This window comes from Patagioenas fasciata, chromosome 6, assembly GCF_037038585.1.
Source record: "Patagioenas fasciata isolate bPatFas1 chromosome 6, bPatFas1.hap1, whole genome shotgun sequence".
NCBI lineage: Eukaryota > Metazoa > Chordata > Aves > Columbiformes > Columbidae > Patagioenas > Patagioenas fasciata.
The window spans coordinates 2,517,230-2,541,774 of NC_092525.1; positions in this window are offsets into that span (position 1 = coordinate 2,517,230).

Consider the following 24,545-nt stretch of genomic DNA (forward strand, 5'->3'; position numbering starts at 1 on the left):
TGTGAGTCCCTGGCCCTCGGGGCCTCGTCCCCCACTTGCACGTCCTAGTGCCTCCCTGCCCCTCCTTGGTGGTGGTTTTGGTTTATTATTATTATTTTAAAATTTTGCTTCCCTATACCTCTCCTTTTCTCTCTATTTTTGTGTCCTGCTCCATCTTCTATAGCTGTTTTTCCCTTTTCCATATCTTTGTCTTGATCTGCATCAGTCTCTTTTTCCCCACAGTTTCTCTGGCCTGTTCCCTGCTGTTCTTTTCTTCTCAGTACCTGTACGTGCAGGTCTTATCTCCCACCTTCCTATCTCTCTTCTTCCTGCCTTGCCCTTCTCTCTCTATTCGTTTGTCTCGCTCACTGTTGCTGGCGTTTTTTGTTCAGCATCTCGGCGTTCCATTCCTCCTTCCTGTTCATCTCTTATTCTTTCTGACCTTTAATGCTGCTCCCTGTCCCATTGTTTCTCGCTGTATCCCTGTGTCCTGCTCCCTACCCACAGTCATATTCTTCCCTGTCCTGTTGGCCATCCCAGGTTTCTTCCTCCATCTCCATCCTCGCCCCATCTCTTGGTCCTGCTCCCTACCCACCCCGGTTCCTGTTTCTCTGCCCTTCTCCTTGTCTTACTCCTGGTTTCTCTGTCCTCTTCCCTCTTTGTTTTTGTTTCTCTGTCGCTCTGCCCTGCTCCCTGTCACTGCGTTTCCTCCTTCCTGTCTCTGTCCCGCAGCCCGGCGCCCACTTCTCCTTTGTCTGTCTCTCCTACTGCCCATTCAAGGATTTTTCCCACCGTCTCTGTCTCCTGCTCCTTGTCTCTCATTTTGGCCTCTTCTTCCCTTTGCCCTGCTCCCTGGCCCTTTTGCCCCTCTCTCTGTGTCACCTTGTCTTGCTCCCTGTCGCTATCTTTCTCTGGCAAGCTTACCCTCCTTTTCAAAGGAATCACAAAATCACTTTGTTGGAAAAGATAACTGCAATTTAAAATATCTTTACCCTTTGAAGAAACAGCCTGGAAAAGATAATTTTTTTTTTTTTCAGTGGGGCGGTTCACGAGGACGGATGGGCTGCTGGGCTCTTCAATGACAGCATCCAGGGCGAGGAAGGAAATCTTGGCTATACTTGGGTGATATCTGTGTCTGTGTTCTGTGTGTATCTGGGAAAATGTGTTCTAGGGAACTCAGACTGCCAATGAGTCAAAAATGGCCTGGTTATCCAAAAAACGCAAACGCTCCAGTGGCCGTATCAACAGCTGTACTGAAGATGGTGCAAAATACTTTTTTCTCCACTCAACTGTAGCCTTCACAAGAAAAAAGGAAGTGTCAGGTTCCTCTCCAGCTTTGTTCTGAAGGGCTTTTCCTCTTTCAGCTGGATGTCTGCTGCCACCGTTTCACCGCGGTTGCCCCGTCTTCTGCTACAGAAGTACCGGACAGACAGAAGGAATCCAGAGCGGTCTGCCCGTACAAGGTACGGCTAGGACGCGTGTCTGCACTTTTCCTGAGGTACTTGTAGAGTGGACTTTAAAGTTAACATTAAGAATGCACCGACTCTCCTTCTATATTTTTAATACGAAATATTTTACCAGGAGTACTAAAAATAAGGTCTGTTCTGGAGCACGGTACACCTGTGCAGAGCTCACCTCCCTCTGGTTATTTTCTCTTCCTGAAAGCGTAATCTTCTGTTTCTGTGGGCTTACTATTGAATGATACTATGGAAATGATTTTGTACTAAAAGAGGAAAGGAGGTGTTTGTAAGAGTTCAGATGTCCAGAAGAAACAACCTGATTCAATGACAAATGCTTTGTTCTTTTTCACTCAATAGGTTTTTAAAATATCTTAGAATAGTACTCAAAAAGCTGACAGAGATACAGGCACCTGGGCAAATCGGTTTTGTTCTGCGTGTTTGCCAGGTGATCCCAAGAAGCACTTTCAGCCTCGTAACTGGTGGCGGTGAGTCCATGTGTGGTTTGGATGAGTTATTGTTTCAATAGTGACTTTTTTCTCTTAACCTACAGTGTGTAGTTCTGACTTCAGTTGGTAAGAAATCTTCCAAAACGGCAGCATTCCTCATTCCAAGAAGCTGCATTTTATGAACCTGCCCTCCGAGTGGATCTTCCCAGGTGATGTAGTGGGCAGTGGCCGCATCAACAACAGGACTGTTCATTTTCTTTGAAACAACCAACCAAAGTCCATTTCCTTCCGCAGAGCCCAGCACGGCAGGCCTGGCAAAGGTTGGTGGCACCGCTGGGCTTTGGGTTCCCGGTTGCGACAGTCGAGCTGTCACGGTCACAGAAACGTGTTCCCCTGTGTGCTGCAGTGCAGCCAAAAGTGTTCGTGAGTCTGACGCTCCTTTTTCGTAGCCTTATGCTGCACTGCAGGAATGGGGATATTTATTTATTTTTTAAAGTAAACCCATGTCTTCTATCTCACTGATTTTCCTATCAATGAAACTTAAATTTACATGTTGACTTCCATAGTTAAGAGTAATTGTTGAGTAGGTGCAGCATATAATTTATTAGGTGTACTTAAGCAGATGGGTATTTGTTCTAAAAACTGAAAAAGAGAGGCAACTGGATGCTATGAGTGTTTCCCCAATATTTGACAGCGTGCTCTGACGTACTTTGTTTCTGTCTGGCTCTCAGTGGCGCTTTTCCCTGGCAGGTCGGGGTGTCCCTCGTGCTTGAGCCGTGCAGCTGGCCACGTGTCACTGCTCATCGTGCCACACGCCAAGTGTGAATCGATAGCTCTGTCTAAATATACATAAATGTAATAATATGATTGTAACAATATGCCAACATCTGCAAGTCTAGAAAGATATTTGTGTCCAAAGAGAAGGCTAAACAGGTGCGTAAGTATAAATGGATATTCTAGATAATAAGTGGTGATATATATAAGCATAAACAGATATTCTGTATAAGTTTAAGCAGATATATACATGTAAATGCATACGCAAGTGTGTAGATGTCTAAGTAGATATATATTACAGTGGAAATAGATGATATATATGAATCAAATATATTCCCTAAATACATACGTATGTGTAAAAAGAGACATAGGAGTCAATGTCAGTGATGTACAAGGTTTTTAAAATGCAAAGAAATTCTGTTTATAGAAAGGATTAAAAAACTCATCCTTACCCGGAAATGTCTCTGGCGGGTGCACTTGAGGGAAAGGCCTGAGCTGCCCCCAGGGAGCAGAACGGCACCCGCACCTGCTCAGCGGTGGGAGCAGGGGCTGGGGGGCTCTGTGTGCGAGCCAGACGCTTCGTTCCATAACTGCGGCAGCCGGGGAGCTGCTGCGAGCTCTCTGCTGAGTGACTGACTGTGTGGTGATGGTTTTTACTACTCACAGGGCACTGGGCGAGCCCAATTTAGTTTTCTTGTAATCTAACTTAAGTAAAAGCGTACTGAATAGAATTAATCACCCGACTTACAAGGCTGTGTGTCGTCTTTGGGTTTGTGTGTTTTTTTTTTTTTTTTTTTTTTTGAATACGCTCTCTGCTTCATGTTGCTGGGAAAACCGTGTGCTGTAAAGTTCTGCTCATATTTACCAAAAGCAGCTGCAGGTTACACTGGACATCTGTGAGATCAGGTGTGGTTTGTACTTCGCAGGGAAAGAAACAGAAAACAGGAAAAGAAATAGAACGAGAATTAATAGAAGTAGAAATAATAGAAATAGATGGGGTCGAATAGAAACAGAACAGAGCAGAGCGTCGTGCCGGATATGCAAATCTCCTCGGGGCTTGGGCAGGGAGGTGAGTAGGCGGGGAGAATGCAAATTGAGATTCGAAGCCTGCAAATCAGATTGCGAGAGATAAGAGGAGGGGCGGGGCGCGTGGGAACGACAGGCGAGGCGAGGATGGGGCGGAGAAATGCAAATCAGAGGCGTGGCTACGCAAATAGGGCACTAGAGAGCTCGAACGGGCCGCCGGGAGGTTCCGCCGAGGAGGGTTCTCTGGGTGGGGTGGTTCTCTAGAGCGGATTCTCTGTTCCGCGTTGTCCCGGGTGACTCGTTTGCTGTGGGTGATCCCGGGTGGTCACCCCGGTGCAGGTCACCCCCGCACGCACGCGGACGTTCAGCCCCGGTTCCGCGCATGCGCGGTGGCGCCCCGGTGCTCCCGCGGTGCACCGCCCGCCGGGTGTCGCTGGTGCTGCCGCCCGGTGGCCACAGCGCGGTACTGCAGCCCGGCGCGGGGAGTGCGGCATCGGGCTCAAACCAGAGCTCAAGCCCTGCGCTTGTGGGACGGCCTAGTAGAGCTGGGCTTCGGTTTGGAGGAGTTTTAATGCACGTGTTAAATTCCAGAGGAAAACTTTGTCTAGTCAGTTAATTGATACGGTTTTAGTGGCATGTATTACATGTTAATATACAAAGCAGAGTTACAGTGTTCTGTAACATGCATAGGAGGACGTATATTTAAGACAATTCTAGATGTAAACAAGCATTATGGTTCTTATTGGGATATTTTGGCATCTAAACTCTTAAATGGGGGAAAACGTGTGAAGCTCCTGCTAGAACCGCTGCAGGGTGGTGAAGAATGAATGTGGGACAGATCACGTTTAGATGCTTCACTCCTGTCACTTTCAGTCCATAAAGAAGCCAAATAACATGTTTGTGATTTATAAACGTTACTTTAATGTTCATGGTTTTTGCAGGTCACACATCCCAGGGTCTCAGCTGCTGCAGTTCACATCATGTACAGTGAACAGGAGGCGCTGGGTGTCCCCAAAGCGCGCTTCAAATCTGTAGGGTACTCTTACCTGGAACCCTCATTTGACATTTACCGTCTTTGGTTTTCTGAGTGTATTCAACTAAGTAGTAGTTTATTTTTAATGCATCATATTCAATTTATGTTAAAACACTTTCTTTCTAATCTGTGAAAGTATGCAACGTGACTCAATATGTTTGAATTGTAATTATTGGCCAGGTGACACGTAGTGGAAATAATCTTTATTATGATAGTGATGTTTTTCTCAAGGATTTTGCTAAGAAAAGCGAATTTCTCAGATTAAATGGGTAGAAGTCAGCCAATACCTTTTTCAAAGAATGTGAGTTTGTCTCTACCTCTGTGACTAGTTGGAAGTATTCGGGTGTACATAATGTATACATTAAAAACAAATAAAGGCATCACTGATGTTCTGTTGTTGTGTATGGGTGTTTTTTCCTGTTGCTTCATAGTGGTCCAGACAAACTAAACAGAACACAACAGCAGAGTATGAGTCAGTGCACCTGGAGCTGGATCGTGTCATCTTGATCTTTATCACAAGAGACGTGTGATTCAATCACACTAAAAGAATATTACCAAATTGATATATGTCCACCTGTAAAATAATCGCTACATGCTTCGGTACAGTCTGTGTAGTTATGACAACATAATTTAGATAGCAGCAATTTTTAACCTGTTTTTTCCCTGGTAAATAATTTGTGAAGATAGAATGGAAGACAAAGATTAACAAAAGTTCATAAAAAAAAAAATAGATTTTGTTATGATTTCCATTCAATTTCTGATCTGTTTACTTTTGTTTTACAGTTATCTCAAAATTCCTGGATACAGAGCAACTGCTTTCCATTTCGGCACAGGTTCCAAAGCAGGATAAGGTATGTTTCAAAATGCACCTTAGATGAGCAGTTACCTGGCTATATAGAAGTGTGGCACCTATGCATGATATGGTAGGAAAAAGACTGCGCCTTACAAAGACACGGACTAATGTTGTCATAGTCTGAGAGTGTATCTTATTGTACAGCAGCAGGAGATTCTATAGGAGAACGTTAGAAACATTTGGGTTTGCTTCAATATCACGTTTATCTTAATTTATACAAACTGACTGCAAAAGCTGTTGACTTTTTCATCACTCCCCACTCTCATTCTCTGTAAATGTTCATCCTGTTTGACAGTACCGGGATGAGAGAGGAATTTTCTTCACATCAGCATAAAAGGAAAAAGTGTTAACAGACATTTACTCTCTTATTTTTGGAGGTTAATACAATTTTTAATAGCCAAAAGAAAATTAGGCATCTTTCTTACTAGAAATTAAATACTTTCTTAGCTTTTAGGTAAGACAAATTAAGATAAATCAGTCTTTATTGTCTAGAAAGATCATTTTGAAAATGGTTCTTAAGAAGCACTCTTGACCTGGCTCGGCTGTGCTTGTAATGCAGATAAACCTGTATCGATCACTGAGTCAGCTGTGTGAACACGCGAGGTCAGCGATGGGACGTGGCTGTCGGTTCCCGTGACACAGACGCTGCACGAGCCAAGCGCAGGTTTTTCGTGCAGATGTTCCGTGTTCCCCCCGCACAGCACCGGACAGAAAACGAAGCACGTCCTGGCAGAGCATCAGCCAGAACAGTGTCTGGCAGCCCCTTCTGCGGGCGGTTCTCACCTCGGCCCGTGCTTTTCTGCTGGGCTGTGAATGCAAGGAGCAGCAATGTAGTGAAGAACTGATTCCTGTGAAGTTTTCCCAGGGTCCTGTCTTAGGGATTAAAAGAGTGCCCTGCTCTTATCTGTCACCTTCAATCACATGTCTTACCAAGTGCACCAAAATGAAATGTGGATAAAAGCGCTTATTGCTAAAAGCATAAATAGACAATAGAGCTATAAATGCTTATAACAAGATAGTTTCCTTGAAGGACAAGCAATAGTTGCTGTGTTGATGTTAAAGCTTCATCAGGAAGGCATTTTCTCCCTCAGCGCAGGTTCAGTCTGTGAGCGCGTTGTGCCCCGTGTTGCAGCCCCTGGAGCCTCAGGAGCTGGTGAACAGGGGAGGCTCCGTCACAGAGCGCCCGGGAGAGCTACTGAATGTTCTTCAGGTTCATGTTCCTTACAACCCCCTCTTTCCCCCTCAGGATTTATAGAGAATTTCACCTCTGAAGTCTTCTGGGAGCTGGAGACAGACAGAATCTTTGCCTTGAAAATCACTCCAGTGATCACTTCAGGATCTTTCAGAGAGAGATTTTGTTCATCAGACCTTGTCTTGTATATTGATCTGTACGTTAACACATGCACTACAAATATCAAACCAAGATAAACACGTGTAGCTCACTACTGGATCTGGGTTAGACCACACACAGCAGTAACCGCTGTGCGCCTGAGGCAGCGGAACCTCAGCTTTTTTCTACCAAGCATATTGTAACCGTTCCATTATAAGTTGCATTTGCCTGCTGTACCTGAGTAGGATATTTCTGCCAATGCGTTGGAGGCTTCTGCTTGCCTGTGTTCGTGCTGGTGTGCCAGCATCCTAGGGACTTACAACTTTGTCACCTCTCCGTGTCTTCTCGCGGGCTGACTTGACTGCTTCCTCAATGACTTATCTAATGCCAGTTAAAGCAATCAGGTACAGGCTCGGTCAAGGTTGTAGTAAATGCAGAAAAATCTCTTTAATGACACATCAGAAAGCTGAATGTTTGTTGCTCCCAGCTTTCATTGCAGAGATCTGTAACACGAAGGAAAGATCAGGTGCGTGACTAAAGCTGGCTGGATGTCTTCGTGTATACAGAGGACCATGCACACCGAACTTTTAACTGCGCTGTTTCCAATCGCAACTGGCCACAATATAGCAGAGCATGTTATCAATGTTAATTCAAGAGCTAACTCCATTGCTTTTATTAAATGCTGGATTGACCTATTCAGTGTGTTCCCCTCTCCATACAAGTTTTCATTGCAGAACGTCCCCAGCTGTCCGTGTGTGGGGAGGTGACTCCGATTCAGGTCCCCTTAGTTAGAAAAGAGTATATGGGGTACTCAAGGACCATAAACAAAAAAACCCCAACACCTTTTATTTTGCAGCTTGGCCCAATTAGCAGGAAGATTTACGCTACTTAAGCCAAATTGGTGAACAGTTTAACAGCCAAAGGGTTTACACAAAGGAGTTTTGTGGCTCTAAGCCTTAGGTTATACTGCTCATAGAGGGAGAGGAGATGAAATAAGGGTGTAGGAAAGGAAAAGAGAAGCAAAGAAGAACGAAAGGCCCGTCCCCTCCCATGTCAGCCCGCGGCCTTTGTCTGCGGGCCTCGGCTGGTGTTGGGATGTAAATCGCGATTCACCTTCTCCTGAGTGCCCCATCTGCTGCTGGACACGGTGTCCATACGGGATTGTTTTCGCTCTGGGTCGTTTTCGCTCTGAGTGACCCATCGCTGCGGGATGAGCTGTTGTTGCCATAATGTCTGAGACATAATTCTGTTGAGTCTCTGGCGCAGGAGGCAGATGGTGCTTGTCTGAAAAACCCCCAGTTTCAATCACTACAAGTGTTCATGGTTTGTTCAACATGAACGTTCTCTCATCCTAAGGGGACTGTCAATTGGCAATCTTGGTGAGATGCGTTACTGGAGAAATCGTGTCATCGGTGAAATCAAGTGCTTCCTCTTATGAAATCTGTGTATATAAGCAAATTAAAGGTATCTGGACAAAACAAAACATCCTTAAGAGACCCTCCTGTCTCAGTCATTCTGGCCGGGGTCTGAGTGGCTGGAACATGAGGGTGGGCAGGATCAGGGCAGTGAGCAGCAGGGAACACCAAGAGTCACTCGTCCTTTCTTCTCAGGGCAGCACCGCACTGTGATCATCTGCAGTGCTCAGAATCCTGTGATTTAACAGCACAAATTCTTCTATCATGCAATAGTTCCCACATCTGGTATCTTCTCAGCCAGGAACAAGATGGGTTTAGGGAGGGGATTGCAGATGTAAAGCGTTACCCGCAGTGTGTGGAAAGAAGATGCTCAGAGCCATGAACTGGTTGAGAACTGGGGGTCCCCGGTCTGCAGTTGGTGTTTTGTCTGCTCATCAGACACTGGCGCTAAGCGCTCAAGCAAACTTTCCTTTCCACAGCCAGGCCCACCTGGGAGTTGGTTGAATGCATGAGCTGTCTTTAAAGAACACGTGAATTTATCTGATTCTCCGCTGGATTTTTTTCCCCCGTAGCTTTATGCCACCAGATTTGTTGCATTAATATGTTACTTACATAATTCCCTGCAGACCCACCTCTCAAGCCTCTTGTCATGTTACTTACCTGACACATTCAATGCCTATACATCTCAGTAACAGTGTGCATCTTTGTACAACACAAACATGTGCGTGTGTGTATGCACATAAAGGTATGTAATTTGGGTCAAATCTTTATTTGCTGTATGTAGGTATGATAACACAACTTGCAGAAAAACACAACCTACCAATGAAAACAAGTTTCAGCTCTGCCCATGGGTGTTTTACCCGGATGACTGTTGATTGTTCACCGTTACCCACCGGCGTCCTTTAAAACTCACAAAGGTATTGGGACTAGATTTGTTTTTTCATAACATGTTTGTATACTTAATGTATAACACATCAATAAAGTGCACATTATACAGTAATTTAAGAAACAAAATAATTTCAGTGGAGATTTCTGGAAGTAAATGAAGGTATAACTGACGTATTTTATAGCTGCCCAATTTGTAGTTAATATGGTCAAAAATGTGCGATTACATGCAGTTATGTTGTGTGTAAATGTGCAGTTGTATACCTTGCTGATAAGTGCATCCTATTGTGGGTATTTTCATAAGAATTGATATGGGAAAATGAATCCAGGTGGTGTTTCTTCCACTCCCCCCTCCCATATTGTTGTGTTTGCTCTTCAGAAACTGTTTCTGATAATACGGCAAGTTGTTATTGTTGGTTTGAATTCCCTGTAGATCACTGAAATGAAACACACACAGCTTCATTTCAGCAGGTTTAATAGAAATGAATGAGAGATATCAGGAGACCCTGAGGGAAATGTATCACATGAACTACTTGTGAGACCATTTAAAACTATTTATTATGTGCTAACTACACTTATTTTGTCCAATTAATAGCTAATTGCACGCTTTCTTAAAGCTATCTTTCTGTTGAGTTATGGCTCCTTACAGAAATAACCCAAAGCACACTGATCCAGTGTCCTTCTTGAGCCAAAAAACCCTCACAAAGTGTGTTTTATTAAACATGACTACAAACATATAGGCATTTATCAGTAAGGGTGGCCTTCATATTTACTGATTTTTATGGGTGAATTATCTACACAAAGTGACACAATGCATTAATTCTGTAATGCAGAATGGTTACTTTTAGTCCGTTCCTTGCGTTTCCAGCAGAACTGTCTGTTCTGTGTTGTCCTTGCTGCGGGTCGGTTGCTCTGCCGTCTGGTTCAGGAGACTCACTGAGGGTAATGTCGCATGTCAATTTTATGGACATTCTTTCTAGAAACTCTGTGGGGTTTCTATTAACGTGAGGGCCTAGGGGAATTAGAGTTGCATTTGACGTATTGATAAAACACACTTGATTCCATAGCTGTATGTTTAGTTCATTCTCTTGTGAAGCTTTCTTATGAGCTGTTGGCATTTGAGCTGTGTGTCCTGTGTCTGATAGCAGAATTTGACCTGAGATGACGGTATAAACTTGGAATTTGCTTCAAATAAATATGTGCATTTGCCTGTATCTGGCAGAGATGATTGCATTTTATGAGTAACCTCCTATCCTGATGTATGGAGTATGAACTTTATGAGCTTGCTTTGTTTCTCCAAGTTGTGTAAAGTGACAGTATGTGCTGTGCAACAGTTAAATCAGTGTCTCTTTTCAGAATAGTGTGTAAAGTATTGAACAAGACCCGTGAGCGTGTTCATTGTCTGTACAAACTCTGACACCGTGTCGGTGCTGGATTTGCTGCTCTCATTGCCCACGCCTGCACTCTGTCTGATGATGGTGAGTTTCTCCATTGATGACATGATCATGGCCAGATAAAGACCCTCCTGGTGGAGAATAACCAGGCTGTTTGGTCTGGTTCCCCAACTGCTAAGCCCACGCGACGACTTTTTTTGGTCTCCGTAGGCTTTAGGTGGGTGTCTCTGGTCTGTCATTGCTGCTTTTGTGCTGATCTTCTTTCTGTCTCCATTCACTGGAATCACATGCTCCATTCAACTGCTGCAAGTCTGCACAGCCAGTCTGTTCAAGACAGCCAGTTTAAGCGTATTCTATTCAAAAGAAAGAAGTCTTTGGACACTCTGAGTTTACAGCTCTGTTCCGAAAGGGCACAAGTTAATACAGGTGGATCAACATTATGTAAATGCCATAGGACAAAATGTGGCTACTGTTGTTTATCTGCTACAATTTCTGCAGCATTTTCAGACAATTTTAGAAGTAGACTCTTGTAAGGAATCCAGGATCTTGTGCTTACCTGCATATTGCTCATTCTGCACATTGTCTTCAATTAATGCTGACCTGAGGTATTTATCTGCAGTACAACACAGTGTAGATACTAAATCAGGTCTGGAAGCCATCTCAGGAGATGTATTAGCTCATAATTACATCAAAAATAGAAGGAATGCTACTTCCTTGTTTCCTGTGCTTATTGTAATAAGGCACATATGTGGTAGCAAGAGTTCGTGACCCCCATACTTCATATGCTTATAGCAGTGTACAAATAAGTTATTAAAATTAAACTGGCTTTCAGATCTTCTGTTTTAATTACTTTTCCAATTTGACTCTTTGTGTTTTTCTTTATCACTGGAGTCCAACCCCACTCACTGTCCCGCGACTGGGGACTCCAGACAAGGCGACACAGACGTGGGGGTGGCTGCACAGTGGAGCTCAGCGGACTTGAGAACCACTCAGCTGGTGTGAGGATCAGAGACGTACAAAGCAACTTTGCTTTTTAAATGATGAGGATGATGTGCTTTGTTTTGGAAGACATCAGATTTTGAATGTTTAAGGAAGCTGTAACTACCTCGATGTTTCCTTCTTACCGCAGTCGGATTTCTGGTTCTGTCTGTCGAGTTGTGCTCCTCTCCCGCACCAAGTGGTGATCGTGGGGCTCAGGGTGAGGGGGGGCAAGGAGGGCGGGGGTGTCCGTGGACTTGAATAAGTTTTGTTTGGGGTTTTTTAGACGCCTCTGTTGACACATTGTATAAAAACTGATTGCTGCAGTGCTAATGAATGAACAGGATGATAAGCAACAGATTTGAGAACCTGTTTGGGTTTTGGTTTATTGAAAAATTATTATTTAACTCAAAAAGCAATAAGATCTTGCAGTGGTCTTCTAATACTTACCGGTAGCTTTTTAATGTACTGGTTTGGAACTTTGAGATTATATTTGATATGAAGTGGCTGTTCCATCGTGGAATATTGCAGGAGTAAACTCTTGCATTTCAGCATTCCTGGCAGATCTGCAGCTTGATAAAGACCTGAGGCTGTTTAGTTTAATCAGACTTTTGTAGATCCCACCTTCACTGTTCAAAGCACTGGCTGTCAATGTGTTTTCTGGTGTTGTCACTTCTTTCTGAACAAAGACGACAGAGGTACACAGCTCTACTGGTATTGTCTGTTTTATTTAAACATGGAACTTTAACTTGAAAGCTTAGAAAGCTGTGGTCTGTGGTATATCTTTGTAATGTTTGTAAATTCTTATGCAGATACTCTTATGCCAACCAGCACGAACTTTTGTGAGTGTGAACTGCTGTGCAGTTAGAAAGAAGAAAGGTGTGTGAGCTAAACCAGCAGGAAGGCTGCAGCCGTGTAACCTGGGGAGTGCAAACGGCACGAAACGGGCTGCAGCGGCGGAGCCCTCGGTCCCAGGCTGTCCCGGGCAGGCGGCAGAGCCCTCGGTCCCGGGCAGACGCAGCCTGAAAGCTCCCGGCCCCGCCCTGCGGGCGGACAGCGCCGCTCTGCGGCCGCCGGTGGCTCCGGGACGGGAGGCGAGGGGCAGGGGGGGCCAGTGCCGGACGCGGAGGCGGGGGGGGGGGGGGCGCAGCCCGGTGGCGGACGCGGACGGGATTGGCTCCTGCGCGGGATGGGCGGGGACACGCTGCGTAAGTGCGCGGGCCGCGGAGCGCGTGCCGGAGGTGCGGCGGCTGGAGCAGCGCGCGAGGAACGGCGGGGCCGGTGGTGAGCGAGGGGCGGGCGGACAGCGGGGAGTCTGGACGGGGCCGGCCCGGGACCGGCTGAGGGGCGAGGCTGGAGGGTGACAGACGGGCTGGTTTCGGAAGGAGGAAGGCGAGGGGCAGCCAGCCGCAACAGCGCGGCCCCAGGCCGGGGCGAGGGGGAAACACGCGGGCGGCTGTGAGGGAAGGGAGCCCCGCGCTGAGCGCTGCGCGGGGCTCGGGCGGGGCCGTGGGGCGGAGGGGGAGCCCCCGTAGTGACACAGGACAGAGGGAGGAAAGCGAGCGGGAGGGGGCAGCGGCGGGTCGGGAGCGCCAAGGGGGGGCGCGAGGGGCGGGGGGGGCCGGGAACGGAGGGAGCGGCGGAGGAACCTGAGGGCGGGACGGCGCGGGAGGAGCTTAGGCGGGAAAAGCTGAGGTACCTCGGGGAGGGGATGATATCGGGGGAGGCTTTGACAGGAAAGGCTGAGGTACCTCGGGGAGGGGATGATATCGGGGGAGGCTTTGACAGGAAAGGCTGAGGTACCTCGGGGAGGGGATGATATCGGGGGAGGCTTTGATGGGAAAGGCTGAGGTACCTCGGGGAGGGGATGATATCGGGGGAGGCTTTGACAGGAAAGGCTGAGGTACCTCGGGGAGGAGATGACATCGGGGGAGGCTTTGGCGGGAAAGGGTGAGGGACTTAAAGGAGAGGACGGAAGGGAGAGAGGTTTTGGTGGTAAAGGCTGAGGTACCTCAGGGAGGAGATGGCATCGCAGAGGCTGCAGTGGGAAATGCTGAGGTAGCTCTGGGACGGGATGGCACTAAGGTGTGGTTTCAAAGGGAAATGCTGAGGTACTTTGAGGAAAGGATGCTGGGCTAGGAACTATGAACACATCAGATCGGTTAAGAGAATGTTGATGACAGAAATTTCTACAGTAAACTATTCCAGCAAAGACAGGGAGATGAGCAAAATTATATCAGGCCTCCTAGGATTCCTGCAGATTAGGGGTCAGGGATGATGAGGTTGTTAACTCGGTCCTAACTTTTTCTTTCTCTCCTTCTCTTGCAGCACCAGACTGAATGGAGAAGCAAGTGTACGGGAAGTTCCTGCGCCACGACACAGACCACATTTATTACTCTCGCCCTCCGAGACCCGGAGAACCGAACCGTTCTCATCGTGCCTTGAAGCAACCTCTGCTCATGCGCTTCTCCCAGGGAGAAGGCAGAATGGGAGTGACTCGCCACGTTAAACAACAGGGTGTACACTCTGCAGCTTTCAAGCCCAGCTCTGCGTTAGCTCACCCCTGCAATTTTGCACCGCCCACGCAAATTTGAGTTGTCGCTGGTTGTTGCAGCGTTTGGCTTTGGTGAGGACAGCGTGTGTTTGTCAGCAGTTGGTGTAGGGTGGAATCTTGAGGAGAAAGTGATATTTCCGTGCCAGAACTGGTTGGTGTTTGCATGGTATTGTGGTAGTTGTTCCCACAGGTGATCAGTGCTGGAGTGTTATTGCAGGATGAGGGGATTTTGAAGGCTTGTCTGTGAGATGCACTAGAGGCAGCAGTTGCAAACGAAAGGCTGAGGTGTGGAGAGTTTGTCGGTGGGTTTTGGACAGTTGTCAGTTGAAGAGTTGGTTGTTTGCAGGTGAGGTGTAGAGCAGAGGGTGAAGCTGACTTTGCCTGGGCGGCGCAACTGGATGGGTGTGCAGAGCTGAGGAGAGCGGGCTTCTGCGGGTGACCCTAAAGCTGGAGAACCAGCCAGCGGCAGCTCCAGACAGTCCCGCTGCCGAGCTTGGCCGTGTAGGGCCAGTGCCCTGGGGCACAGGGAGTGTGACCCTCCGCAAGCACCAAACAGCAGGTGAGGACTGTGGGGATTTGTACTGAGCTATGATATCTCTAAGGCATGTGCGAGGGGCCGGGGCCAAGGCAAGGTGGGCTCGTTGTGGGGTGTGGGGAGGTGTCAGCCCCCGGACTCAGCCCCTGTCTGATTGTAGTGCCCTTGGGCTGGTGTAGCTCAGTCCTCTGTGTGTTTCTCTTCAGGTGGAGCAGCGTGCAAAGGAAAAGCAAGGAAGGAGAGGAAGGTGGTGAACCTATGAGGAAGAGTGTAGCGAATCTGGCGTGGACTCACAGTAAGGTGCCATGAGAGACATTTATTATAAACTCAGGTTTGCATTTATACTCGCTATGATGCTTGCTCAAGCATTTGCTCTTTAGCTAAGTTAGACATTACACGAGCGATGTAACTGCCATATACGCATTTTTTTCTATAGTAAGCTGTCCCTCTGTCCCTGATGTATCAGTCCTTTATCCTGTATCTTAGTAGTCATAATTTTTCCCCAAGTAGATGAATATTTTGCAAGCAGCTTTATCTCCAGTCGTTACCTGTTCATATAATTCTCGTTCATCTTTGTGCCATGTCTCCAACTGAAATGTACCAGTTGTAGGAAAGTCTAGCACATGATTAGCAATCCATTGTAATAAACTCACCAATCAGACCCCTGATACATCCTGATTTTGCGTTTGTAGCGCATGTTGAAGGACATCCAGGGTTTGTCTTTGCTTAAGGGATAACTTCCCTCCCATGGTTCCCAATCGCTCACCTTTCGTTGGTGGTGGGCGCGCACTGTCCTGGTTCCCGGTCCTGTTTCCTGGTTCGATTGGGCTTCGCTACCAGAGCGGCTACTGCCTTTATAGGCACGCTGAAAGTCCCTGTTCCAGGGCGCCATTTGTAGCGAATGCGGTACGGACTCTCTTTTAAGGTGCAATGAGAGATGTTTATTACAAATTCAGGCTTGCGTTTATACTTGCTATGATGCTTGCTCAAGCATTTGTTGATTAGCTAAGTTAGTCATTACATAAGTGATGTGTTTTGTGTTCCCACCAAAGTCACTGCCATAAACACCTTTTTTGTCTATCACAAGCTGTCCCTCTGTCCTTGATGCATCAATCCTGTATCAACTCCTCTGTCCTTGATGTATCACATAGCATACAGTCCTTTGTTCTTGTATTTTTCCACTAATGCTTGTTCTCATGCTGTTGACTCTTGCAGTTTCTCATGTGCCCAGTCTTCCGTGTACTGACACAGAAGAGCGATCACGAAAGAGGATTGGAGCGCACCTGTGAGTCAAGCAGAGTCAAGAAAGAAGATGACAGTGGTGGACCTGTGAGTCAGGAGGGGACAAAAGAGGAGACAGGTGATGGAGCTACGAGTCAAGAGTGAGGAGGAAGATGGGCAGCCTGAGCCAGCGAGAAGGAGAATGTATCCTTAAGCACAGGGAACGATCTGTGATTAGTGCGTCCCCCTCCCACCCCTAGAAACCGTGCTCGGGGGTAAAGTGGTAAAATGGGAGCAGGGGCTGTTGGCTGTGTTTTGGGAGGTGGGGGTGGTGAGCAGGGGCTGGGCTCTTGGACTTGGGAGCAGTTAAGGGAGCAGGGTGGTCATCCCTTGGGAGGTGTCTGTCTGCCAGCAGGTAAAGGAGGGGGAAGAGGATCCTGCCGGGGTGAGGGCCTGGCCAGCTCTCCACTCCCAGGGCTCTTGATGCTGGTGTGGTGTGTTGCTGTAAGTGCCAGGGGTGACTGGCAAAGAAAGTCTTTGTGGGGTGCATGCTGGGAAACTGTGCTGCTACGGAGGGGCTGGGTTGGTGGGAAGGCCTGTGCGGGGGGCCGGGGCCAAGGCAAGGTGGCCTTGTGGTGGGGTGTGGGGATGCGTCAGCGACCGGACTCGCCCCCTCGTGTGACTGTACGGGCCTGGGGTGGGTATATTTTTGTTTTCTGTGCATCTCTATTCAGGTGGAGCAGCTCGCAAAGGTGAAAGCAAGAAAGAAGAGGAAGGTGGTGAACCTACGAGGAAGAGCGATCAAGAAAGAGGATTGGAGTGCATCTGCAAGTCAACAGGGATCAAGAAAGAAGATGACGGTGGTAGACCTGCGAGTCAGGAGGGATCAAGAAAGAAGAGGAGGAAGGTGATGGAGCTGCGAGTCAGGAGTGAGGAGGAAGAAAATGTCCCCCTTGGGACAGGGACCTCCCTGTAATCAGGACTGCGCCCTCCCACCCCTGGAAACTGCTCAGGGGCCCAGACATCCATGGGAAGGTTGTGTCCGACAACACGAGCCAGATCTTCAGCACTGGCTGCTGTTCAGCTGGGACCAGGGGCTGCTGGTGGGGTTTTGGGAGGCGGGGTGGGTGAGTAGAGGCTGGGCTTTTGTACTCATGAGTGGTTGAGAGAGAGGGCTGGACACCTCTTGGGAGGTGTCTTGTCTGTCTGCCATCAGCTAAAGGAGGGGGAAGAGGATCCTGCCGGGGTGAGGGCCTGGCCAGCTCTCCACTCCCAGGGCTCTTGATGCTGATGTGGTGTGTTGCTGTAAGTGCCAGGGGTGACTGGCAAAGAAAGTCTTTGTGGGGTGCATGCTGGGAAACTGTGCTGTTACGGAGGGGCTGGGTTGGTGGGAAGGCCTGTGCGGGGGGCCGGGGCCAAGGCAAGGTGGGCTTGCTGTGGGATGTGGGGATGCGTCAGCGACCGGACTCACCCCCTATGTGACTGTACGGGCTTGGGGTGGGTGTATTTATTTCTGTCTTCAGGGCATTTCGGTTTGGGTGGAGCAGCTCACAAAGGCGAAAGCAAGAAAGGAAAGTAAGGTTGTGAACTTACGAGAAAGAGTGATCAAGAAAGAGGATTTGAGTTCATCCGGGAGTCGAGGGATCAAGAAAGAAGAGGAGGAAGGTGATGGACGTGCATATTGAAAATGAGAGGGAAGATGGGCAACCTGAAGCATGGAGCAAGGGAATGTCTCCTAGAACAAAGGGACCTTTCTGTAATCAGAGATCCCCCCTCCTACCCTACAAACTGAACAAAGAGGACTGCGAGAGGGAGCGCTCTGACAGGACAAGAGGTATCAGTAAATCTGGCAAGAGGACAGTGGGGGAAGCGCTCTGGCGGATCAACAAGTCTCAATATATGTGGCAAGAGGATGATGGGGGAGAGTTCACCAGTGGTTCAAAAGTCACCCAGAAAAAGGGGAAGAGGATGTCAAGGGGGGAGCGCTCTGGTCGATCACAAGACTCTCCTAAAAAACACAACAGGATGGTGGTGGGGGGGAATGTCCTATATGGGACAAGGGGTCCCGAGAAATCCAGCAAGAGGATGGTGGGGGGGAGCACTCCAGCAGACCAAGAATGTACTAAGGAAAGGCAAAAGGACGGCAGGAGGAGAGACCCAGTGGGTCAAGAGGTACCGAGAAATCCAGCAAGAGGACGACAGGGAGGAGCTCTTTAGCAGGCCAAAATCCCACTGAGGAAAGGCAAGAGGACAGCGGGGGAGAGCGCTCCAGTTCTTCAAGTGACTTCCCAGGCAGAAGGCAGGAGCATGGCGGGGCAGGACTGCGGCAGGTCAAGAATTCTCAGTCTGGCAATAGGATGGCGGGGAGGAGCGTTCCAGCGGGAGAAGAGCGCCCTGACTAGAGGCAAGACGAGGGTGAGGGAGAGCACTCGGACGTGTCAAGAAGACTCCCCCAAAAAGTGCAAGAGGAAGGCCGGTGGGGAGAGCAATCCAGCAGATCAGGAAGTCTCAATAAATGCGGTAAGAAGGTGGCAGGTGGGAGCTCCCCAGTGGTTCAAGAGGTCCCAAGATATCCAGCAAGAGAACTGTGAGGGAGAGCGCTCCAACAGGTCAAGCGGTGTCAAGAAATCCAGCAAGACAATGGTGGAAAACGCTCCGGTGAGTCACAAGATTCCCCCAAAAAAAGGCAAGAGAATGGTGCAGGGGAGCACTCTGGTGGATCAAGAAGCACCCAGGAAAAGGGGAAGAAGATGGTGGGGGGGAGCACTCTGGTTGGTCACAAGACTCCCCCAGAAAACACAAGAGGGTGGCAGGGGGAACGCCCTAATGGGTCAAGAGGACCCAAGAAATCCAGCAAGAGGACGGCGAGGGGGAGCGCTCTGGCAGATCAGGAAGTCTCGATAAATGCGGTAAGAGCATGGTGGGTGGGAGGCCCCCAGTCGTTCAAGAGGTCCCAAGAAATCCAGCAAGAGGGCGGCGAGGGGGAGCGCTCTGGCAGATCAGGACGTCTCAATAAATGCGGTAAGAGCATGGCGGGTGGGAGCCCCCCAGTGGTTCACAAGGTTCCAGGAAATCCAGCAAGAGGACGGCGTGGGGGAGCGCTGTGGCAGATGAAGAACCCTCAGTACATCTGGCAAGAGGACGGTGAGGGGGTGCTCTGATGGGTCAAGGTTGCTCTGAAAAAAGCCCAAGAGGGTGGTAAGGAGAAGCTCACCGGTGATTCACGAATCACCCAGAAAAAAGGGAAGAGGACAGTGCGGGGGAGCTCTTCAGTTGTTGAAGAGAATCCCCAGAAAAAGGCAGGAGGATGATGAGGGGGAACACTCTGGCGGGTCAAGAAGTCTCAATAAGTCCGGCAAGAAGACGGTGGGGAGGAGAGCTCGTGTGGGTCAAGAGGTCCCAAGAAACCCAGCAAGAGGACAGCAGGGGCGAGCGCTCCGGCAGATCAGGAAATCTCGATAAATGCAGTTAGAGGATGGTGGGTGTGAGCCCCTCAGTTGTTTAAGACGTCCCAAGAAATCCAGCAAGAGAACTGCGAGGGGGAGCGCTCCGGCAGGTCAAGCGATGTCAAGAAATCCAGCAAGACAATGGTGGAGAACTCTCCGGCGAGTCACAAGACTCTCCCAAAAAAGGCAAAAGAATGGTGCAGGGGAGCACTCTGGTGGATCAAGAAGCACCCAGGAAAAGGGGAAGAGGATGGTGGGGGGAAACGGCCTGGTTGGTCACAAGACTCCCCCAAAAACCACAAGAGGGTGGCAGGGGGAACGCCCTAATGGGTCAAGAAGTCCCAAGAAATCCAGCAAGAGGACGACAGGGAGGAGCTCTTTAGCAGGCCAAAATCCCACTGAGGAAAGGCAAGAGGACAGCGGGGGAGAGCGCTCCAGTTCTTCAAGTGACTTCCCAGGCAGAAGGCAGGAGCATGGCGGGGCAGGACTGCGGCAGGTCAAGAATTCTCAGTCTGGCAATAGGATGGCGGGGAGGAGCGTTCCAGCGGGAGAAGAGCGCCCTGACTAGAGGCAAGACAAGGGTGAGGGAGAGCGCTCGGATGTGTGAAGAAGACTCCCCCAAAAAAGTGCAAGAGGAAGGCCAGGGGGAGAGCAATCCAGCAGATCAGGAAGTCTCAATAAATGCGGTAAGAGGATGGCGGGTGGGAGCCCCCCCAGTGGTCCAAGAGATCCCAAGAAATCCAGCAAGAGGACGGCAAGGGGGAGCGCTCCAGCAGATCAGGAAATCTCGATAAATGCGGTTAGAGGATGGTGGGTGGGAGCCCCACAGTTGTTTAAGGCATCCCAAGAAATCCAGCAAAAGGACGGCGAGGGGGAACGCTCTGGCAGATCAGGACGTCTCAATAAATGCGGTAAGAGGATGGCGGGTGGGAGCCCCCCAGTGGTTCAAAATGTCCCAAGATATCCAGGAAGAGAACTGTGAGGGGGAGCGCTCCGGCAGGTCAAGCGATGTCAACAAATCCAGCAAGACAATGGTGGAGAACGCTCCGGTGAGTCACAAGACTCCACCAAAAAAGGCAAGAGAATGGTTAGAGGATGGTAACAGGCAGCTTTGAGAGCACTCTGGTGGATCAAGAAGCACCCAGGAAAAAAAGGGGAAGAGGATGGTGGGGGGAAACGGCCTGGTTGATCACAAGACTCCCCCAAAAACCACAAGAGGGTGGCAGGGGGAACGCCCTAAGGGGTCAAGAGGTTCCAAGAAATCCAGCAGGAGGACGGCGAGGGGGAGCGCTCCAGCAGGCTGAGATTGTACTAAAGAAAGGCAAAAGGACAGCAGGAGGAGAAACCCAGTGGGTCAAGAGGTCCCAAGAAATCCAGTAAGAGGACAACAGGGAGGAGTGCTCTGGCAGGCCAAAATCTCAGTGAAGAAAGGCAAGAGGACAGCAGGGGGGAGTGCTCCAGTTCTTCAAGTGACTTCCCAGGTAGAAGGCAGAAGGACGGTGGGGTAGCGCTGGGACAGGTCGAGAATTCTCAATCTGGCAATAGGACAGCAGGGAGGAGCATCCAGCGGGACAGGAGCGCCCTGAAAATAGGCAAGACAAGGGCGAGTGAGAGCACTCCGAGATGTCAAGAAGTGTCAAAAAATCTGGTAAAGGATGGCAGGGGGGAGTGCTGTGGATATTCAAGAGACTCCCCAGTAAAAGGCAAGAGGACGGCGCGGGGAAGTGCTCCAGCACGTCAAGATCGCACTGAAGAAAGGCAAGGTCACAGTGGGGGGGAGCATTCCCGTTGTTCCAATGGTTCAAAAGGTCCCAAGAAATCCAACAAGAGAACTGCGAGGGGGAGCGCTCTGGCAAGTCAAGCGGTGTCAATAACCCCAGCAAGGCAACGGCGGAGAGCGCTCTGGTGAGTCACGAGACTCCCCTACAAAGGACGAGAGGATGGTGGAGGGGAGCCCACCAGTGGTTCAAGCAGCACCCAGGAAAAGGGGAGGAGGCTGACGAGGGGCAGGCCTCTGGCGGGCCAAGATCGCTGAGGGAAGGTGCGGGGGAGCTTGCTGGTGGCTCAAGAGACCTCTAGAAAAAGGTAAGAGGGCGGCGGGGGGTGGGAGGGCGCCTCAGCTGGTGAAGAGGAACCCCGAAAACAAGGCAAGAGAATGTTGGTGGGGGGAGCGCTCTGGCGGTTCCAGAGGCTCCCCGAGATCCGCTCAGACGGCAGCGGGTAACGCGGCAGCTCAGCATCAATCAAAGAAGAACAGGAAGGCGGTTGACCTGCAATTCCAGAGCGAGGAGGAAGACTGGCAACCCGAACGAGGAGCAGCAGAACTTGGCATGGCCTCTGAAATCCTCCTTTAATCTGGGCTCAGGTAAGCTGGAAGCAGGGGACATAGGCTGGGGTTTGGGAGGTGGGCAGGTGAGAAATGATCCGCGTTTTTGATCTCCTGAGTGACTGAAGCGCCTGGGAGTTCATTTGGAGTCGTTGCCTTACTTGATTTTACACTGACTTTTGCATTATATTTTAATGACGTAGAATTTTCCGCTTTGACATCGAAACCTAAACTTCTTTGGAAATTCATCCTCTGTCCCTTCAGTCTCAGCTCGTGGCGCTTCCACTGTCTCGTGGCCCGCGTTTCAATGTACATTAGATCGCTTCCTGGGCCTTGGATTTTAAGTAATGGTCCGTCACAAGTTTGTTTTTCTTGTCCTTAACAGGCAGCTTTGAGAGCTCTCTAAGGAAAAGTGATATCTTTTTACCTTGTTACTGCTCTTTCCATGTTACGAGCAGCCACCCTCTTTATGATCAGTCTCATGCTTTTCTTCCTTTCTTGCCCAGGTTCAGAATACCAGGAATTCCAAGCTTCAAGTTTCCTGTGGAACATTGCGGGAGACCTTGATAACGTGGCAATGAGGGAGGTGATGAAGAGAAACAATACCTGTTCCTTTCCCATTTCAAGACGTTATTTTTTACCTTCCTGGTAGCTGTGAGATGATTTGCAATCTTGCGCTAGCATCTGCCTGAAAGAGAACACGGACCCTTTGGGTGCCTCCTCAAGAAATACTTGCTCTATGGTTCTGGCGATGTCCAGGCTTCAAGGGTGGGGCATAGGGGAGTGTAAATCTTAGGGGGCCTCCCGGGATGTCTGCAGGTTTGGGTGACCTGTGGCTGGGACGGGGACGCCGAGGTTGTCAATCTTGCCCTGAATCTCTCGCTCCCTCTCTTGCAGCACCCGAGACCGAATGGAGGAGCAAGTGTACGGGAAGTTCCTGCGCCACGACACAGATCACATTTATCGCTCTCGCCCTGAGAGACCCGGAGAACCAAACCGTTCCCATCGTGCCTTGAAGCAGCCTCTGCTCACGCGCTTCTCCCAGGGAGAAGGCAGAATGGCAGTAGCTCGCCACGTTATACCACAGGGTGCACACTCTGCAGCTTTCAAGCCCAGCTCTGCGTTAGCTCACCCCTGCAATTTTGCACCGCCCACGCAAATTTGAGTTGTCGCTGGTTGTTGCAGCGTTTGGCTTTGGTGAGGACAGCGTGTGTTTGTCAGCAGTTGGTGTAGGGTGGAATCTTGAGGAGAAAGTGATATTTCCGTGCCAGAACTGGTTGGTGTTTGCATGGTATTGTGGTAGTTGTTCCCGCAGGTGATCAGTGCTGGAGTGTTATTGCAGGATGAGGGGATTTTGAAGGCTTGTCTGTGAGATGCACTAGAGGCAGCAGTTGCAAACGAAAGGCTGAGGTGTGGAGAGTTTGTCGGTGGGTTTTGGACAGTTGTCAGTTGAAGAGTTGGTTGTTTGCAGGTGAGGTGTAGAGCAGAGGGTGAAGCTGACTTTGCCTGGGCGGCGCAACTGGATGGGTGTGCAGAGCTGAGGAGAGCGGGCTTCTGCGGGTGACCCTAAAGCTGGAGAACCAGCCAGCGGCAGCTCCAGACAGTCCCGCTGCCGAGCTTGGCCGTGTAGGGCCAGTGCCCTGGGGCACAGGGAGTGTGACCCTCCGCAAGCACCAAACAGCAGGTGAGGACTGTGGGGATTTGTACTGAGCTATGATATCTCTAAGGCATGTGCGAGGGGCCGGGGCCAAGGCAAGGTGGGCTCGTTGTGGGGTGTGGGGAGGTGTCAGCCCCCGGACTCAGCCCCTGTCTGATTGTAGTGCCCTTGGGCTGGTGTAGCTCAGTCCTCTGTGTGTTTCTCTTCAGGTGGAGCAGCGTGCAAAGGAAAAGCAAGGAAGGAGAGGAAGGTGGTGAACCTATGAGGAAGAGTGTAGCGAATCTGGCGTGGACTCACGGTAAGGTGCCATGAGAGACATTTATTACAAACTCAGGTTTGCATTTATACTCGCTATGATGCTTGCTCAAGCATTTGCTCTTTAGCTAAGTTAGACATTACATGAGCGATGTAACTGCCATATACGCATTTTTTTCTATAGTAAGCTGTCCCTCTGTCCCTGATGTATCAGTCCTGTATCCTGTATCTTAGTAGTCATAATTTTTCCCCAAGTAGATGAATATTTTGCAAGCAGCTTTATCTCCAGTCGTTACCTGTTCATATAATTCTCATTCATCTTTGTGCCATGTCTCCAACTGAAATGTACCAGTTGTAGGAAAGTCTAGCACATGATTAGCAATCCATTGTAATAAACTCACCAATCAGACCCCTGATACCTCCTGATTTTGCGTTTGTAGCGCATGTTGAAGGACATCCAGGGTTTGTCTTTGCTTAAGGGGGATAACTTCCCTCCCATGGTTCCCAATCGCTCACCTTTCGTTGGTGGTGGGCGCGCACTGTCCTGGTTCCCGGTCCTGTTTCCTGGTTCGATTGGGCTTCGCTACCAGAGCGGCTACTGCCTTTATAGGCACGCTGAAAGTCCCTGTTCCAGGGCGCCATTTGTAGCGAATGCAGTACGGACTCTCTTTTAAGGTGCAATGAGAGATGTTTATTACAAATTCAGGCTTGCGTTTATACTCGCTATGATGCTTGCTCAAGCATTTGTTGATTAGCTAAGTTAGTCATTACGTAAGTGATGTGTTTTGTGTTCCCACCAAAGTCACTGCCATAAACACCTTTTTTGTCTATCACAAGCTGTCCCTCTGTCCTTGATGCATCAATCCTGTATCAACTCCTCTGTCCTTGATGTATCACATAGCATACAGTCCTTTGTTCTTGTATTTTTCCACTAATGCTTGTTCTCATGCTGTTGACTCTTGCAGTTTCTCATGTGCC